The 21,442-nt window shown below is 33.8% G+C and overlaps 1 protein-coding gene across 3 annotated transcripts in view; it reads right to left on the bottom strand.

The window, feature by feature from the left end:
• The window catches only part of LOC126884521 (zinc finger protein 235-like), a 54,600-nt gene extending 36,370 nt beyond the window's left edge, over positions 1–18,230 (bottom strand). Inside the window, exons 1-2 of one of the 3 annotated variants that reach the window (XM_050650463.1) lie at positions 17,032–18,230; positions 4,702–4,779 (exon numbers count right to left, since the gene is read on the bottom strand). The gene's annotated coding sequence lies outside the window, so the exon portion shown is untranslated. Of the gene's footprint in view, positions 1–4,701; positions 4,780–10,687; positions 10,786–17,031 lie in introns of those variants that run through there. The other 2 variants (XM_050650464.1, XM_050650465.1) reach the window with 2 other exon arrangements.
• Positions 18,231–21,442: the final 3,212 nt, after the last annotated feature.

The following is a 21,442-nucleotide window of genomic DNA, read 5'->3' as shown; positions in this document are numbered from 1 at the left end:
AAAAACATTTTTTTACATAGATTTGCACCCTAGCTGCAAGATGGCACTATTATCTCGATTTTGGACTTTTGGCGGTTAATCCGTTATTACATAACGCGGTCCAATTGTTCTATATGGTCCACATATTGTTCAGTAAAAAGTTACACCATTTTGAGCGTCCGGTTTGGGGAAGATGGGGGAGAAGTCGGTAAATTAGTAGTTTTTTTACGTTTTTCGTCAATATTTCTAAAACTATGTTTTAGCGTAAACAATGTTCTATACAAAAATGTTCTACATAAAATTTAAAACAAAAAAGGTCCGATATATAATTGATATAAAATCAACGGTTCCAGAGTTACGGGGTGTGAAAAGTGGAGGTTTTAGATACTATTTATATTTTTTGGGCAATTGATGATGATCTTGGGTGGTGAGGTTGACGTTTCTTCAAGGGCATATCACTAACATAGCATCGGCCACTGAAATAACAAATTTTATTTACAAAACACAATCCTGTTAAAGAAAATTTCTTTTATCAGTAATAATATTATAAATTTCCCAACAAATATAAAAAGTATCGAAAACCTCCACTTTTCACCTTCAGTAACTCTGGAACCGTTGATTTTATAACAATTATGTATAGGACCTTTTTTGTTTTAAATTTTATGTAGAACATTTTTCTATAGAACATTGTTTACGCTAAAGCATAGTTTTAGAAATATTGACGAACAACGTAAAAAAACTACTAATTTACCAACTTCTCTCTCCCCCCCAAACCGGACGCTTAAAATGGTGTAACTTTTTACTGAACAATATATGGACCATACAGAACAATTTGGTGTTGGAGGATAACTTTCACTTTGGATGTCTGGGTTAGGCCTTTTTTTGGACCAATTATACTATGGGCCATTCCACGAATATACGTCTGTTCCAGAACATCGCGACAACGAATATTTTAGTGTGCAACATAAGAAGTACGAAAATAAATTGCAAATTACATTCTTGTTTATTGGAATAATTTTTAGAGCCATTTACTTTCGTACTTCTTATGTTGCACACTAAAATATTCGTTGTCGCGATGGTCTGGAACAGACGTATATTCGTGGAATGGCCCATATACTACCTCCGTAATTTTGGAACCGTTAATTTTATAAGGATTATGCATATGGCCTTTTTTATTTCAAAGTTAATGTAGAACATTTTTGTATAGAAGGTTGTTCATGCTAAACGGTATAGTTTTAGAAATATTGACGAAAAACGTAAAAAAATACGAATTTGCCGATTTCTCCCCACCAAAACCGACGCTCAAAATGGTGTGACTTTCTTCTGAACATTATGTGGACCATATAGAACAATTTGGTGTTAGAGGATAACTTTCACTTTGGATGTATGGGTTTGGGTCTAGTTATACCATACTACATCATGTGATAACCAAAACCAAACATCAAGATTGTATTAGGTAATTATGAAAACAGTTTTGGAAAGTTACCCTACTCTTGAACAAATTACATTGAGGTATCTTCCCAGGACAACTAACGACTCAGATTTTGGAAATATCGAATCTCAACTCACACTACAACAACGGTTGTATATAGTAAGTAATTACATTACAATTATGAAAGGATGTCATAAAAAAATCATTTAGTTCTGGACAGAATGACAAATGAAGAGTTCGTGGAGACACAAATATTGGAAAAACAAATTACCAACCGTAAAAATGATACTACAAATTGCAAGAGTTGGCTCCAAACCATAGAAATTAAAATTTAAAAAGAAAAACCTCACACTATTTTAATGGAAAGTGAGTTTATTCAGGAAACTATCATAGAAATAGATTTTTCTAAAAAACAAAGGAAAAGTAGGTAGACCCATTATTCAATAGATGACCAATAAAGTTAGCAATCTTAACACACCATACATTTTCAACGAAAACTTTTCGTTTATAAATTTGCAAAAGTCTGTGTGTTATTGCGTTGCCGCTCCTGCAATACTTAGAGCAGGTGTATCGATGGATTCTTATGTAGTTTTGCCTTCTGAATCCAAATCTGAAAACGGCATTTCGATATATCTAACCGTCTTCGAGATAATTGACCTCAAAGTCTAAAATGTGACGTCACAATCCGGTTATCTCCTACAGACGCACTAAACGTCAGCTCAAATGGTTGATTAGGAAGTAGGCTACTTTTTTTTTAAATCTCGATTTGCCAAGCATAGGTTATTTACATTTGAGTTTGACACTTCGTGAATGTCAAACTAAATTTTAAATTAAGTATTAATAAAACATCAATGACATTTGATAGTGAATTTAATTATTATATAAAATAAATAAGATGTTCAAAAATACAATTTGAGTATAAATATTTTAAAAGCAATAATTTATTAACAGTTTTAAAAAGGTTTATACCAGTATAAATACGGCCTCCCCTTTATGATAAATGGACTGTTCCATTTGCTATAAAATTAAAATATTATGTATACCTAGTCGTTCCCTAAACTCGACACAACTGGCTAGTGATTGTAGAAGGTAATTTTTTTGTTTTTTGAGAATTTTGCCGAAATTGGCAAAATTACTAATTATTTAGTAATAATTATTAACTATTTAGAAATTATTTTTTTGTCGAATTGGCAAAATTATTGACTAAAATCACTAGCCAGTATTGTGTCTGTGTACATCCTTCTAATGGAAAAATAATATTTGAAGATTTTTCTCAAATTATGGATACCAAGAACATTTTCATTTATAACTCTTTTATTTTTAATTTGACAAATAAAAGTTATTCTTCATAAAAAGCTCTTCTTGTTCTAAGATTTATGATGCAACCGTGTCCCAAAAGTAGGGGAACGGTCGAATATTTCGCGAACTAAACATCGGATGGAAAAACTGAAAAATACGTGTTCAATAATTTTCAAAAATCTATCCAATGACACCAAACACCAACTCCCACTACACCCCCTGGAGGTGGGGTGGGGGGTAACTTTAAAATCTTAAATGGAAACCCCTAGTTTTTCTTGCAGATTTGCATTCGTTACGTAAAAGTAAGCAACTTTTATGCAAGACATTTTTTCGAACTGTGAATAGATGGCGCTATAATTGGGAAAAACGATTTATCCTGATACATAGGTAAATTATAGAAACGGTCTAATATCTCGAGAAATACACTTCCAAATAAGAAACCAAAAAACAGGTTTTTAATATTTTTCGAAAACCTATCGATAAACACTAAACATGACCCTCCAACCCACCCCCTGGAGGTGGGGTGGGGGGTAACTTTAAAATCTTAAATAGCAACCCCCACTTTTTATTGAAGATTCGAATTCGTCATGAAAAATTAAGCAACATTTATTCGAAACATTTTTTAAAAATGCTGATAGATGGCGCTAATAAATCGTATTTTTCCAATTAAAGCGCCATCTATCAACAATTCTAAAAAATGTTTCGAATAAATGTTGCTTAGTTTTTCATGACAAATCCGAATCTGTAATAAAAAGTGGGGGGTTGCTATTTAATATTTTAAAGTTACCCCCCACCCCACCTCCAGGGGGTGGGTTGGAGGGTCATGTTTAGTGTTATTCGATAGGTTTTCGAAAAGTATTAAAAAGTTTGTTTGGTTTCTCATTTGAAAGTGTATTTCTCGAGATATTAGACTGTTTCTATAATTTACCCATGGTATCAGGATAAATAGTTTTTCCCAATTATAGCGCCATCTATCCACAGTTCGAAAAAATGTCTTGAATAAAAGTTGCTTACTTTTACGTAACGAATCTAAATCTGCAAGAAAATCTAGGGGTTTCCATTTGAGATTTTAAAGTTAACCCCCACCCCACCTCCAGGGGGTGTATTGGAGGTTGGTGTTTGGTGTCATTGGATAGATTTTTGAAAATGATTGAATACGTATTTTTCAGTTTTTCGATCCGATGTTCAGTTCGCGAAATATTCCACCGTTCCACTACTTTTGGGACACCTTGTATAAAATTTTATTAATTTTACACGAGGTATATAAAAAATATGAATTTCGATCAAGAGTAAACTACCTTTATAGTTCATAACATTTAAATTAGAATGATATAATTGCACATTAAAACATAATTATTAATTCTAAACTACTTTTCATAATAGAAATAAATATACAAAGTTTTCGTTATGACAATGCTCGCATTTTCAGCTTGTTCTTAATATATTTTATAATAGAGCAATAAAAGGTAACATATATTAAATTGATTATGTTGTCGCACTATAATATGTTTAATGTATAAAGAATAAAAATATACCCTATTCCACGAACATACGCCTGTTTTGGATTATTTCGACAATGAATATTTTACTGTGCAAAATAAGAAGAACGAAAGTAAATTGCAAATTACATTGTTGTTTATTGGAATAATTATTAGCGCCATTTACTTTCGTACTTCTTATGTTGCACAGTAAAATATTCGTTGTCGAAATAATCCAAAACAGGCGTATGTTCGTGGAATGGCCCATACTATAAAATATAGTTTAATACATATTAGTGATTCCAATAGGCATATCACAGTGTTTTGTTTTGCATTAATAGACCAAATGACATAAAAATGGTAGTTGGTCTAGTAGTGTATAACAATTAAACTTCCTAAAATACATTTAGGGCATGAATAGATCAAGTATTTACAATTTTATTTTTTTTTTAAGTGGTCAATCTTCTGTTACAATTTTGTGCAAATATATTAATAAATGTATTTTTAACATACCTAAAACTTTGGAGCAATTTATCTCAAAACTATCCTTTGGAACTTGGTTGAGTTATGCATAGTGCTGTCCAATTGATGCTAAAATTAGAGAACGCAGGTTAACATGGTTTGGTCATGTTTAATGTTAAGAAATTAAGCACTTGATACAAAGAATTGCTGATCTGTAGGTTTTTGGCAGAAGTAGGAAAAGAAGACCTGGGGAAACTCTTAGGCAGGACAGTAAAGGGTATTGATATGACCAAAGATATAAAATTCACAAATGTAATTAGGGAAGCTGATCCGGATAGGAATAAAGACAAAGAGAATCATGACTGCAAATTATTTTTTTGATATTTCTGTAGTTCATATTTCTTTTGTTAACAAAATATCATTTAACTAAGTGTTTCATTTGTAATTTATTTATTTTCACTGCCTAATAGGATTAACAAGTTAATAATATATTCCAATATACTTGTATTTGTGTGTTAATATTTAAAAATACAATAAAATAGTAATAATAATACAATAAAATAAAATATACTTAAATATCACAAACTTAATCACGTAATTTTGATTTACATATCACAATAATGACTATCTATTCCATAACCACTCAAATAAACATACTCCTGAGGCCCGAAATGAATTCAGCCTTCCATACAAAAAAAACTAGATCAGGGGTAATATTTGCCCATCTTAGTGCTCGAGATAGAAAGTTGTTATAAGCATAGTTGCTTCTGTAAATAGGAACATAGAAATCAACTATTTTCAACGGGAAATAAGCCACAATTTTATTAAAAAAATGATTTTATTAACGTTTCGACGCCCAAGTTGGGTGTCGTTGTCAAAATACAAAAGTATTATTTTGTATTTTGACACCAGAACTTGGGCATCGAAACGTTAATAAAATCATTTTTTGGTAAAATTGTAGCTCATTTCCCATTGAAAATAGTCGATTATAAAAATGCCACAAGGAAATAGCTTCAGAACAACATTAAGGAACATAGATAGTTTGGTTTAGTCATGTTCTATGGAGAGGTACATGGAGACCAACCTGCTCAAGTAGCTCAGAACACAGGACACAAAACTGTTAAATTAATTATGCTGTAAAGAATACTTGCATTTTTAAAAGTCGGTCATGCAATGAGAGAATACCAAGTTGGGTTTCAATTTGATGATAATTTACTTGATTTAACTCAAAAGGTATTCACAGTGTGCAAGTACTTGTGAGGGGATACGTGAAACGATTGTGTGCAAATATCGTAGAAATCTTGAAACTTTCTTAAATAATTCATATTGTCAATTGAAATTGTCAAATTGACGTATATTTCATACCTACTGTCATTGAAGAAGAAAAATTATATTTTGCTTCACAATACTGATACGATATGCAAATATTATATAAAATTATATTTAATTAATTGAATTTTGCTTGCAGTACTGCATTTTAATAATTAAATTTATTTACTATATACAATTGTTTACCTTTTAATAACATAACCTCAGTCTTACTTTTTCTTCTTATAATTTTTTTGGGCTGTGGCCTTGACAATTATCCAGCAAACAGGACTAATATAATTGGCCAATATAATTAAAAGTGCTAAAAATATTGCTGAGCTATGAACCAGGTGTCGCTTTTCCGAACTTGCACAGTCACAATGCTCTTTTTATATGCTACATATTTCAAGAGCTTGTGTTGGACTGTCTTGATTTTAGATATGTAAATATTATAAGATGGAGACCATACACAAGAACAATACTCTAGATGAGGTCTAACTAAAGAACAATACACAGTCGAACCCGCTTATTAGAATAGCCTTCGTGCCAAGCAAAAATATTCCTATAACCGGGATATTCTAACAACCGATCAGTGGTGGCTAGCAGAAATAAATGTACCGAATATATGTCATAATAGTACAACACACTTTGTACATGTACATACTATGTATGTACATGTACATACATACACATACATTATGTACATACATATATATTATGTATATGGTTTTATTTCTTTTAATGTCAATAATACAGTACCTACCTAGTGTAACTATTACTTATTTTTATTAAAACACCAAACTACATTGTCTGTGCATGCATACCTACACAAATAAGTATAAAATGTATGCAATATGTAGATATAGGTATACATATTTTCTTATGAATATACATACAACAGACTTACTTTTTTCTGGAAAAATAATCGGTAACCTAAGACTATTTTTTTTTTGTTACATAAAAAATATTAGTAACTTGTTGCTCTAAAATATAATTAATAAAAAATTGACATTGGTTTTTACCCTCCAGAAAATTGTGAAGATTAATACAATGTTGAAGATTAATACAATCTGCTGTATTGTTGATAATTGTGTAGAACTTTAAATCATCTGCCAAAAGAAGAGATGAACTGTGCTGGAATCAGTGGTGTATATCATTGATGAATATGTTAAACAACAGGGGCCCCAAAGGAGAACCCTGCGAAGTACTCCTGAATGAACCTTGATCTCACTAGAAACAAAATGCCTTATGTGTACCATCTGAACTCGGTCAACCAAGTATGTTCTCAGCGATTCAAGAAGTGGACCATTAACACCCATTTGTTGAAGTTTAAATATTAAAATATTATGGTTCACACGATCAAAGGCCTTGAAGAAATCGGTGTATAGTACATGTACCTACTTGTTACTACGGTACTGTATGATATTATACCTGTTTCAGTTGTGTCCGAATTAAATACTAGTTTTAGTATAAAGTGCTCAAGTTTAATTTGTTTCGAGTATATCAAGGTATTTATAAACAGTTTATTTATCACTGCAGCATTTTGAACGCATAGTTAATATTTCTGTTATCGAGTATTTTGTGCGAATTTCAAATATAACCTCAACAATTCAACTTCGATTTCCACGATTTCTTATCAATTAGCAATTTAATTGCTTTGATAATTTACCAGTGGCGTATCTCTTGCTATCTACCTAACGGATTTGTATATCCAAGATGCCTTCAAAAATTGCTTGTAAATGTTGTGAATTATCATTTGATGGCCACCTTATGGTAACATGCTGTGTTTGTAAGGATACCTATAAACATTCCTGTGTTGATATTACTTCAAATGAAGTACGTATTCTAAATGGTAATAAAGGTTGTGATTGGACATGTGTGGGTTGTAGAGGTATTGGTAAAGATCTCAATGAATTAAAGGCTCTTATTATTCAACTCCAGAAAGACATAAAAGACTTAAATGCAGAAAAAGCTAAAACTGAAACTTCTGTAGATTTTGAAGATTTAGTATCGGAAGTAACCGATAGACTAAAGCGTAAGAAAAATGTCATGTTCTTTAATGTTGCTGAACCGGAACAAAATACACCATCCCAAGAACAAGCTAATTACGATAAAGAAGTTATTTCAAGTATACTAACTTCATTGTCTCCAGAGCTGTCAAACATTAATATGAGTATCGTTAGACTGGGTACTGCCGATAAGTCAAAAAATAGGCCAATTAAGATTACAGTTGAAAATGAAGATATTGCGAGGAAAATATTAATAAACTCTAATAAACTTAAAGCAAAGAAAAATTACAAAAATATAGGGATTTCTGCGGATCGTACTAGACGGCAATTAGAATATTATAAAAAAGTTAAACAAGAGCTATACGATAGGAAAAACTCTGGTGATACTAATTGTCGGATAAAATATATCAACGATGTTCCAAAAATAGTATCTTTAAACTAAGTCAACCCAACAGTATCTGTAACGAAGAAATCAAAGTTTACTATCAAAACGTCAGAGGACTTAACAGTAAAATAGACATGTTCTCTTCAAGTGTGAGTGATTGCGAATATAGTGTTGTAGCATTAAGTGAAACCTGGTTGAAACCGGAAGTAAATTCTAGTGAATTATTTCCGGGTAACTATGAAGTTTATCGAAGTGATCGTAAATTTGATCAAGTGGGGTTAACTTGTGGTGGTGGTGTACTTTTTGCTGTAGATACTAGTATTAAGTCTGAGTTAGTTGATACGTCACTGTTTGCTGAAAATTTTCCCGAAATCGACTTCTTGGTGTGCAAATTGTATATATCTTTCAAATCTTTTTATTTGGCAGTTATTTACATTCCACCATCTATATCGCTTGATGAGTTTGACAGTTTTTTAGAAGTTCTTGAGGATTGGAATATTTTGAATTCGGTTAGGGTTATGATAATTGGTGATTTTAACTGCCCAAATTATGTGCAAAATAATCTTAATGATCGTAAAACAAATTCCATTAACAACTTATTAGCGTTTTATAACATGAAACAATACAACAATATTCCAAATAATCACAATAAATTACTGGATTTAATAGTTTCAAATATTGATTGTTCTGTATCTCGTGATGCTCTTCCACTGGTACACGAAGATGCGTACCACCCCTCTTTATCAATTGAACTTAAAGCTATCTTTACTAAACAAAACAATTTTGATGCAAGCATGAGTGCTAAAACTTATAACTTTAAAAAAGCCGACTATATGTCAATGTATATTGAATTCTTTTACACCGACTGGGCTTTTCTGGAAAATTTCAGCAACGTCAACCAAGCATTGCAAAATTTCTATGATAGGTTTTATGAAATCATTGATAGCCATGTGCCAGTTTATAAAAATTTTAAGCATAAATATCCTAGTTGGTATTCAAGTGAGGTCATAAAACTTATTAAGGAAAAAGCTAAATTACATAAAAAATTTAAAAAAACCAAAAATAATTATTATTACGTACAGTTCAGTGGAGTTAGGCTACTAGTAAAACAAAAAATTAAGGAAGCATATTCACTTTATTTACAAACGGTGCAAATGAAACTAAAAGATGAACCAAAATTTTTTTGGAAATTTGTAAATAATAAAAAGTCTTCTAGAATTCCTGGACAAATGGTTTATAATGATGAAATATTTAATACTCCTCAGACAATAGTAAATGCATTCAGAACATTTTTTGAAAGTGTGTATTCTCTACCTGAGATACATGAGGGAAATTTAGATTTAGATTTCAATTTTGATCCCAATACTTTTTTAGATATCAGTTGTGAACCTATTAGTGAACTTGAAATTTTAGCAGCTGGAAAAAAATTGAAGAATAAATTTACTTCAGGACCTGACAAAATACCTTCATTTCTATTGAAAGATTGCCTCCATGTACTAACTAGGCCACTTTGTACACTTTTCAACTTGATTCTAAAATCATCAGTTTTTCCAGATGTATGGAAAACAGCTAAAGTTTGTCCTATATACAAGTCCGAAAATCGTACTAACATCGCTAATTATAGACCAATATCCATTTTAAATAATTTTGCTAAAATCTTTGAGTCTGTTGTGTACTCCCGCATATATCTGTCAGCTAAAAATATAATATCTGTTCATCAACATGGATTTATGAACGCACGATCAACTGTCACCAACCTAACCGTGTTCAGTCAGTATCTATGTGAAAATTTAGACGATAGAGGACAAGTTGACGTGGTATACACGGATTTCTCAAAGGCTTTCGATAAAATTAACCATTCAATACTACTTCAGAAACTTAAAATTCTGGGTATCAATAATACATATTATAATTTATTACAATCCTACTTAACACAACCTAAACAGTGTGTTTGTTATAATGGTTTTTGTTCGGACACTTATCTTGCTACAAGTGGGGTTCCCCAAGGGTCTAATCTAGGACCATTGTTATTTATAATCTTTATAAATGATCTATGTAACGTACTTGAGGATAACAAATTAATGTTTGCAGACGATCTGAAGTTATATATGTCCATTTCCTGTTTAAATGACTGTATTAGGTTGCAGGGGCAAGTTAACTCGTTGCAGGAGTGGTGTCTGAATAATCACCTTTATTTAAATATTTCTAAATGTAAAATTTTAACATGTAGTCGTAAAAATAATCCAGTCGTGTATCGTTATACGATTGACGATACAGTACTGGAGAGAAGCAACACTGTTAAAGATTTAGGAATTTATTTTGATTCACAGCTTACTTTTAAGGAACACATCAATGTAATTGTCAATGCTGCTTATCGTACGTATGGATTTGTTACTCGTAATTGTAAAAATTTTCATAACCTGTTTGTACTAACCTCACTATATTATTAGGGAATCCATCGACCTGTCAAAGTTAAATCACGTGATCTTTGGTTGGCACACAAAACCGTTCTTAACCTAAACTCAAGTAATTTTTGATTTTTCGTATTTGTTTTTCGTCGTGATTTTTTAGCTAATTTAGTATTAAAAGACATTCATTAGATTAATTAGTTTATAAACTTTACGTTTTTGGTGATTTTGAGTGCTGACAACATGCCTGTGACTTGTATAGTAGTGAACTGTGGAAGTCCAACTGATCAGAATAATGTTAATTTTAATTTGTTTTTTGTCGTGATTTTGAGCTTAATATAGTATTTAAAGACATTCATTGGATTAATTATTTTATAAACTGTACGTTTTTGGTGATTTTGAGAGCTGACAACATGCCTGTGACTTGTATAGTAGTGAACTGTGGAAGTCCAACTGATCAGAATAATGTTAATTTTAATTTGTTTTTTGTCGTGATTTTGAGCTTAATATAGTATTTAAAGACATTCATTGGATTAATTATTTTATAAACTTTACGTTTTTGGTGATTTTGAGAGCTGACAACATGCCTGTGACTTGTATAGTAGTGAACTGTGAAAGTCGAGCTGATCGGATAATGTTAATTTTTTTCGTGTTCCCTCTATAGGGCTTTTCATTCACAGTCATTTGTTTTGAGCTTCTGTCATATGTCCTATAATCCGTGTATAGTAATATTATACACGAATTATACAACATCTAACGGAAGCTCGAAACAAATGACAATCAATGAAAAGCCCTATTAGAAACTCATTTATGTTTCCTCGCCTAACTAAATTATCAAAAAACAGGACGCACTCATGCTAGGAATTATGGTTTTTATTAATATTATTACAATTATTTATATGTGACACTAACGTAACTAGTGACATTAATTTTAGGCCAATGTGACAAACTTTATTAATACTAAATTTTAACATTTATCCCCTATTTTGTTAAAACAATATTATTTTGTTTTTCATTCTATTCAAAATAAATGCAGTTTTGACAGGGAATTTGTTTTGTTATTTATTTATTCCATATAGACCTGGATCCCGCGTACCAAAAAAAAGTTGATTAATAGCAAGCTGAAAATTTATTAATAGCTTAACAGTGTCTAGTCCGACAAACTTTGATGTATGGGAACACTAGAAGTTTTAACTGTAGAACAGGTTAAAAATTTGGAACGTCAAACTACGAAAATGTTTATGTAATTTGTCAGATAAAACTTCCAATTGATTTGCTACCAATTCATTAAACTCTCATGCAAAAACCAGACTGGTGAAAAAATCACCAACTGGGCATTTTAATGAGTAGAACACGAAGACCATGTCAAACTACAGGAATCATGTTGGTTAGTAATAGCAGTCTGATTTTTGCATGAGAATTTAATGAAAGGGTAACAGATCAATTGGATGTTCTGTCCGACAAAATTTATGGGATGTTTTCGTAATCTGATGTTCCAAATCTGAGTTTCCAAACTGTTTCACAATTAAAACTACCCCTGTTCCAGTGTCACAATACATCAAAGTTTGTCCAACTGGACACCGTTAAACTATTAACAAATTTTCAGCTTGCTATTAGTCAATTTTTTTGGTACACAGGATCCAGACCTAATAGGTTTGTTCGTAGTACGACACAAACGATTAGCAACTGCTGCCAACCATCAGATGCATGAGCAGTTAACAGTTAGCGTTGTGCAGTTAATAGTTAGCATTCATAGACTACGAATGCGCATGTGTCTGATGGTTGGCAAGAGTTGCTGATCGTTCTACGAACAAACCTATCAGTAAGCACAATTTGTGATATCCATGGGTAGTTACTAACAGAAAGAGGCAGGATTCGATTTTTAAAACATTTATTTTAGAGTCAAAACATAGTCGTACCTTAAACGATAAATGTATATTATCATTACAAGTTGATACTAATTACAAAAATAAATACACATCTAAAAGACCAATACATAATTACTCATGATGAAGAAGTACATTATAATTAAAAATGAATAACCATTTTCATATCGCTGCAACACAATGCCAAAGACTTCTTATATTTCAGTTCGTTTAGTGAGCGCAACAAGCACTCTGACCGAACAGTTTCAAAACTCATTAGTTTTTCATCAGAGAATGCATATGTTGCTATCTCCAAACCATGTAGCTGTAACATATGTACATGCATTGGGTTCTTCTTCGTCTGTCTTGCTCTGGGCATACTCAGCTAAAAATAGGATTAGAGTAGAGTAGAGTAGAGTAGAGTATTTATTGGTAATAATGTACAAATGTACTTTTACAGGTCAGCAATATATATTGCTGCAATATGGCTGCAGACTTCACTATTACCGGCCATACGCATACAATGTGCATTTGCTATGTCATCAGAACTGGCTATCACCCCACCCAAGCATTTAGTCGTTTAGCATTAGCTTTTTGGAAATGCTTCACCTAAAAAAAATATTTTATTTTTTTTGGAAATTCTTCAACTACAAAAATTTATTTTTATTAGAGTATTTGCGTTCTTTACAATGATTGAGAATACTTTATTTAAAATCAGACATTCATATAATATAATTTTAGAACAATCATGACAGTAATTCAAATAGATGGCAGTAATAAATCATTTTCAGAGAATTATGGAGTTCACAGTTTACAGATTAGGACGACAATATGTCTGGTTTCATACAGATATATAAACGTAAATAAATCTAATATTTAGAACCAATTTATCCAAAAGACACTAATACTGTTATCCATATATTTCTTAATGGTGAATAAATAAAATAAAGGCATACCTTTCCAACAATAATATGGAAATCAGGAAATCATTAACAATTTTTACTCCATTCAAAACAAATCCAGCTGTAAAATATTTATGTGCCTGAAGGCTTTTGTATGCTTTCATCTGCTGCTTAGAGTAGCAACTGTGAGACTCCACCAGATCTGTATAAATACATATCTATAATAGTAACTTGATGGACTGCACTTTACTGTAAAATCCAATTCTGACTCAATTCCGTATGGATCTAAATCCCCAATTGGTAATTATTTAGTGTTGACTCACCGCTCCCACAAGTCTGACAACTGTATATATGGTATCTGCCTTACCTTCTTATCATTTTAAAATTAACAATTAACTGCGCTCGGCTTTAATTTTTGTATTTATCTCATTTAAAAATGTGAAATTTTCACATCAATTTCAAATTATGGCCGCCATTACAGTATGCGCAGATCGCTTACGTATGGATTGATGACAGTTTATTTCTGCAATATTGCCTAATTTAAAATTTTTTATAATTTCTTGTGCAAAGACGGAAGGTGCTTTATTTTTTTTTTAATTTTATTAATAATTAACAAAACACTCTACACTCTAATACCCGAAAGTTAGGTTTGGACCGAAGGGTTAGGTCTTCCTCCTTTGAGAAATTGTACTGTATAATACATAATATATTAATTTTTTAATTTTATTAATAATTAATATTATATTAATTGCAGACATAAACTGCATATTATATCAATTGCAGACATAAACATTGCAGAAATAAACTGTCATCAATCCATACGTAAGCGATCTGTGCATACTGTAATGGCGGCCATAATTTGAAATTGATGTGAAAATTTCACATTTTTAAATGAGATAAATACAAAAATTAACGCCGAGCGCAGTTAATTGTTAATTTTAAAATGATAAGAAGGTAAGGCAGATACCATATATACAGTTGTCAGACTTGTGGGAGCGGTGAGTCAACACTAAATAATTACCCCCCAATTATTTTCAGCTTCAATAAATATCTAAAACAATAAAAGAAATAATGTTATTGCTTGCAAAATTCATCATTATTGATAAATATCGGGGCAAAATGAACAGTAAATAAACATTGTTTCGCCTACCTTTCTCGCAACATCTGGAGTTTCCAATAATAATTTCCTTAAATAATCAGTTCGCATTGTGGTAAAGTTTATAAAGTTCACAAAAACAGGAAACGAAATCCAAATGAATCCAAAATACGACGATAAACAATGAAAAATCATTGAAAAATAGACACAAACATAACCTCTTCTTTAGTTTGTGTGCCAACCAGAGGTCACGTGGTTTGGATTGCCTAATAGTTTAATACAGGGTTGTTAACAACGCAACTGAATATTTCCGTAGAGGGCGCTTCAAAAATCCGTAGAAATCCGTAGTGCAAAAATCTGACAGAAAATGACACTTGGCAGACCAAAAAAAGAAGAAGAATGACACTTGACAGACCAAAAGAGAAGAATAATGACACTTGACAGACCAAAAAGAAGAAGAATGACACTTGATAGGCCAAAAAAGAAGAAGAATGGCACTTGACAGACCAAAAAAGAAGAAGAATGACACTTGACAGACCAAAAAGAAGAAGAATGACACTTGATAGGCCAAATAAGAAGAAGAATGGCACTTGACAGACCAAAAAAGAAGAAGAATGGTACTTGATAGACCAAAAAAGAAGAAGAATGACACCTTAAGAGTAAAAAAATCCTCATTTTAGCTTCTTGATGGCTGAAACTGAAAAATCCGTAGAAATGTGGTCGATATTTGAAAACCCGAAATAATTTCGAAAATCCGTAGATCTACGGAAAAATCCGTAGAGTTAACAACCCTGGTTTAATAAGACCGAAATTAGAATATTGATCAATTATTTGGAACCCAATATACATTCAATATGCATCCACTATTGAGAAAGTTCAAAAGAAATTTTTAAAACATTTAAGCTTTAAACTGACAGGAGTTTATCCTCCTAGAGGTTGTAATTACTTGAACTTACTCAATCAGTTTGACTTTGTCTCGTTAGAAAAGCGTAGAAATCAAGCTTCTGTCATATTTCTTCATAAATTGTTAAACAATAAGGTAGATTGTGCTAAGTTACTTTCACAAATTAATATATGGGTTCCTAGATTAACATCCAGACAACAAAATAATATATTTTTATGTAACAGAGCACAAACTAATATTTTGTACAAATCACCATTAAATCTAATGTGCCGTAATGCTAATAAATTAGTAGGTGTTTGTGATATATTCACGTGCAGCGAATGTGAACTTAAAAATAAATCACGGGCACATATTTTGAATGTGTGAAAGTAAGTTATAAATTTATGTATGTATTTTATTTTTTCTGTTTCTTTCTTTATTTTAGTATTCTTTTATTTTTCTTTACTTTAGTATCTTTATTCGTATGTGCTGTTATAAAAATCATTGTAAAATTTGCTCTGTAAATGGGAAACTGTTGGGCAATAAAGGCTATTATTATTATTATCCAGATTTAGCCATACGGCTTACGGCTCACACTCCCTCTAAGGGGAAAATTGACTCATCCCAGATACCTACGGTATCAAAAGGATTGAGCTCTGGTGGGACTCTTTCCGTGTTATCGAGCCCTAGGTGACTTGGTATGCAGGTGTATCTCCCAAAAATTTTCGTACGCATCTGGCCGTTGCGAGTAGTACTGCTTTCTGCATGGTCTTATAAAGATGTTCATTAAGACCCAGCTTTTTTATGCTTTCGAGGAGGGTCTTCGGAATGACTTCAGTAGTAGACATAATAATCGGTATCGTCTGGGTACTTTGCATTCTCCATTGTCTCCGTATTTGAATTTCCAGATCTCTGTACTTGGCGATCTTTTCAGTAAATTTAGTACGTAGATTATTGTTGTTAGGAATCGCCACATCAATGAGGGTTGTTTGTCTCGTTAATTTATTGACTAATACGAGATCTGGTCTATTATGCGCCACTGTTTGGTCTGTGAGCACAGTTCGGTCCCAGTATAGCTTGTAGTTGCCATCCTCAAGCATACTCTCAGGGACGTATTGATAATATGGGAGATGGTCGGTTTGGAGAAGTCCCAGCTTGATAGCTATCTCCTGATGAAGGAGATTATTATTATTATTATTATTATTATTATTATGTACCCTTACAGCCCCCCTCCAAGGCCTTCCTCAGGGAGTCCACAAACACTAGTATGTTACATTCGATTGATCTGTTACTCCGAAATCCAAATTGTTGGTCTACTAGATGTTTTTTCAAATGAAGCTTTAAGATAGCTTAGATAGCTAGAAGTCAGATACTAAACATTCAAATATATTTTTGGTATTACATTAGTTATACTAATGGGCCTATGATTATTCACCAATAATTATGTCTTATATTCCATTAAATTAAATCAACATTATGTTGGAGGGTTAAAAATATACCTTATAAACTACTTCTTAATACCTACCTTAAATATAGGGTTAACCTTTTTCAGTTTTTTGGTTTTCAAATGGGTTAAGTTTACTACTGTTTGGTTTTCTTCCCACTATTTCTATTTTATAAGTTTCTTGATGTAGGTACTTCCATTTTATTAAACTTGATTTTATGTAAAATACAAGAATAATTTTACACCCAAAAAGTGAAATCACTATAAAGAAACTTACACTTTTAAACATTAACCATTCATGAACTTTTTTGCCACAAATGGCCACAAAACGAGCCCCCTTATCTATGAAAACGACCAAATGGATGGACGATGGACCAAGACCAAGACCAAACCAATGGCCAAACTACCAAACAAAGGATCAACAAAAAAAAAACAAAACAAAGGAACCAGAACCAAAACCAAATTCAAATTCCAGACAAGAAACAACAACAGTAGGGCTTTTCATTCACAGCCATTTGTTTCGAGCGTCTGCCAAATGTCGTGTAATCCGTGTATATTAATATTAGACACAGATTATACAACATATGACAGAAGCTCGAAACAAATGACAATCCATGAAAAGTCCTAGACAACCACAGAACCACAATAAGAAAAAACATAAAACAAGTATCTTGTCTAAATCCTGACCCACTACTTTGTGCCGAGTAATTTGGGTTTGGGTTGCCTGAATATGAACTTGAATCACGAAGCGTTAATTCGCGAACTCAGTCGACTACAGGTGGCAGTGCAGTTGCATGAAAATGGCCGATGTAATTGGGATAACGCATTTTGATATAATTAATATTTTTATTGATGTAATTAATTAATATAAATAAATCATTCATTAAATGAACACACCAGACAAGCATTTAATCGACAATCATCGACAAAATTGATACATAGATTAACGGATGTTTTGTTTAAATCTTCATCCCAATTCCTCTAGTTCCAAATAAGCGGCAGCACCCTCGCTTGAGTTCGCGAATAACCGCTAGGAATTCCAAGATTTTATAGGGACCATGATAGTGTGACGTCAAAACGTCAAAAATTTTCCAAACACGTTGTGTCTAGGGTATACGCTACCGTGTACGCAAATAAAAAAGTTAGGTAGAATTAGCCCTTTTAAAAGTCATAACAAATATTTTTCTATCAAACAAACACTAAACATATCAAAATAGCGTGTATCAAAATATACAGTCACTGCCCACGCTAAATAGTCACTTGCTTGATGAAGTTTAACTTTTTTAAAAATGAATAACCATTTTCAATTTCGTTGCAAAACGAAAATACAGCCGAACCATATTCCAGTCCAATCAGAGAGTGCTGCAAGCACCTCTACCGGTTTCGAAACTTATTAGTCTCTCATCAGGAGGCACATATGCTGCTCTCCCTGATCCAACCAAAACATACCCCAGCGTGCAGTCCCGAATTGCAACGAACGAAATGGCATAGATGCCCTAGCGGCAACTGCTAGCAAAAGACTAAGTTTTCACTCTAATGGCATACAACATATCCCACCAGAATGAAAACAATGGGAACCTTCTCTGGTTACACCTCCGAGGCTTCTACAATTTGCAAGCCATACGGATGCTGAGACTAAGGAAGATGAGGGAATTCTACAATTTACAATTCACGTCACATCTGCTCAGCGCGGTAAAGTTCCAACGAGACTGGTTCCCTTCATACTCCACACAGAGTAAATGTAAATCAAAAATGAATAACCATTTTCAATTTCGTTGCAAAACGAAAATACAGCCGAACCATATTCCAGTCCAATCAGAGAGTGCTGCAAGCACCTCTACCGGTTTCGAAACTTATTAGTCTCTCATCAGGAGGCACATATGCTGCTCTCCCTGATCCAACCAAAACATACCCCAGCGTGCAGTCCCGAATTGCAACGAACGAAATGGCATAGATGCCCTAGCGGCAACTGCTAGCAAAAGACTAAGTTTTCACTCTAATGGCATACAACATATCCCACCAGAATGAAAACAATGGGAACCTTCTCTGGTTACACCTCCGAGGCTTCTACAATTTGCAAGCCATACGGATGCTGAGACTAAGGAAGATGAGGGAATTCTACAATTTACAATTCACGTCACATCTGCTCAGCGCGGTAAAGTTCCAACGAGACTGGTTCCCTTCATACTCCACACAGAGTAAATGTAAATCAAAAATGAATAACCATTTTCAATTTCGTTGCAAAACGAAAATACAGCCGAACCATATTCCAGTCCAATCAGAGAGTGCTGCAAGCACCTCTACCGGTTTCGAAACTTATTAGTCTCTCATCAGGAGGCACATATGCTGCTCTCCCTGATCCAACCAAAACATACCCCAGCGTGCAGTCCCGAATTGCAACGAACGAAATGGCATAGATGCCCTAGCGGCAACTGCTAGCAAAAGACTAAGTTTTCACTCTAATGGCATACAACATATCCCACCAGAATGAAAACAATGGGAACCTTCTCTGGTTACACCTCCGAGGCTTCTACAATTTGCAAGCCATACGGATGCTGAGACTAAGGAAGATGAGGGAATTCTACAATTTACAATTCACGTCACATCTGCTCAGCGCGGTAAAGTTCCAACGAGACTGGTTCCCTTCATACTCCACACAGAGTAAATGTAAATCAAAAATGAATAACCATTTTCAATTTCGTTGCAAAACGAAAATACAGCCGAACCATATTCCAGTCCAATCAGAGAGTGCTGCAAGCACCTCTACCGGTTTCGAAACTTATTAGTCTCTCATCAGGAGGCACATATGCTGCTCTCCCTGATCCAACCAAAACATACCCCAGCGTGCAGTCCCGAATTGCAACGAACGAAATGGCATAGATGCCCTAGCGGCAACTGCTAGCAAAAGACTAAGTTTTCACTCTAATGGCATACAACATATCCCACCAGAATGAAAACAATGGGAACCTTCTCTGGTTACACCTCCGAGGCTTCTACAATTTGCAAGCCATACGGATGCTGAGACTAAGGAAGATGAGGGAATTCTACAATTTACAATTCACGTCACATCTGCTCAGCGCGGTAAAGTTCCAACGAGACTGGTTCCCTTCATACTCCACACAGAGTAAATGTAAATCAAAAATGAATAACCATTTTCAATTTCGTTGCAAAACGAAAATACAGCCGAACCATATTCCAGTCCAATCAGAGAGTGCTGCAAGCACCTCTACCGGTTTCGAAACTTATTAGTCTCTCATCAGGAGGCACATATGCTGCTCTCCCTGATCCAACCAAAACATACCCCAGCGTGCAGTCCCGAATTGCAACGAACGAAATGGCATAGATGCCCTAGCGGCAACTGCTAGCAAAAGACTAAGTTTTCACTCTAATGGCATACAACATATCCCACCAGAATGAAAACAATGGGAACCTTCTCTGGTTACACCTCCGAGGCTTCTACAATTTGCAAGCCATACGGATGCTGAGACTAAGGAAGATGAGGGAATTCTACAATTTACAATTCACGTCACATCTGCTCAGCGCGGTAAAGTTCCAACGAGACTGGTTCCCTTCATACTCCACACAGAGTAAATGTAAATCAAAAATGAATAACCATTTTCAATTTCGTTGCAAAACGAAAATACAGCCGAACCATATTCCAGTCCAATCAGAGAGTGCTGCAAGCACCTCTACCGGTTTCGAAACTTATTAGTCTCTCATCAGGAGGCACATATGCTGCTCTCCCTGATCCAACCAAAACATACCCCAGCGTGCAGTCCCGAATTGCAACGAACGAAATGGCATAGATGCCCTAGCGGCAACTGCTAGCAAAAGACTAAGTTTCTAAGAAGGGAACCAGTCTCGTTGGAACTTTACCGCGCTGAGCAGATGTGACGTGAATTGTAAATTGTAGAATTCCCTCATCTTCCTTAGTCTCAGCATCCGTATGGCTTGCAAATTGTAGAAGCCTCGGAGGTGTAACCAGAGAAGGTTCCCATTGTTTTCATTCTGGTGGGATATGTTGTATGCCATTAGAGTGAAAACTTAGTCTTTTGCTAGCAGTTGCCGCTAGGGCATCTATGCCATTTCGTTCGTTGCAATTCGGGACTGCACGCTGGGGTATGTTTTGGTTGGATCAGGGAGAGCAGCATATGTGCCTCCTGATGAGAGACTAATAAGTTTCGAAACCGGTAGAGGTGCTTGCAGCACTCTCTGATTGGACTGGAATATGGTTCGGCTGTATTTTCGTTTTGCAACGAAATTGAAAATGGTTATTCATTTTTGATTTACATTTACTCTGTGTGGAGTATGAAGGGAACCAGTCTCGTTGGAACTTTACCGCGCTGAGCAGATGTGACGTGAATTGTAAATTGTAGAATTCCCTCATCTTCCTTAGTCTCAGCATCCGTATGGCTTGCAAATTGTAGAAGCCTCGGAGGTGTAACCAGAGAAGGTTCCCATTGTTTTCATTCTGGTGGGATATGTTGTATGC

This window comes from Diabrotica virgifera, chromosome 5, assembly GCF_917563875.1.
Source record: "Diabrotica virgifera virgifera chromosome 5, PGI_DIABVI_V3a".
NCBI lineage: Eukaryota > Metazoa > Arthropoda > Insecta > Coleoptera > Chrysomelidae > Diabrotica > Diabrotica virgifera.
The sequence above is the reverse complement of the archived record's forward strand: the minus strand, read 5'-3'. Positions and strand labels throughout refer to the sequence as shown.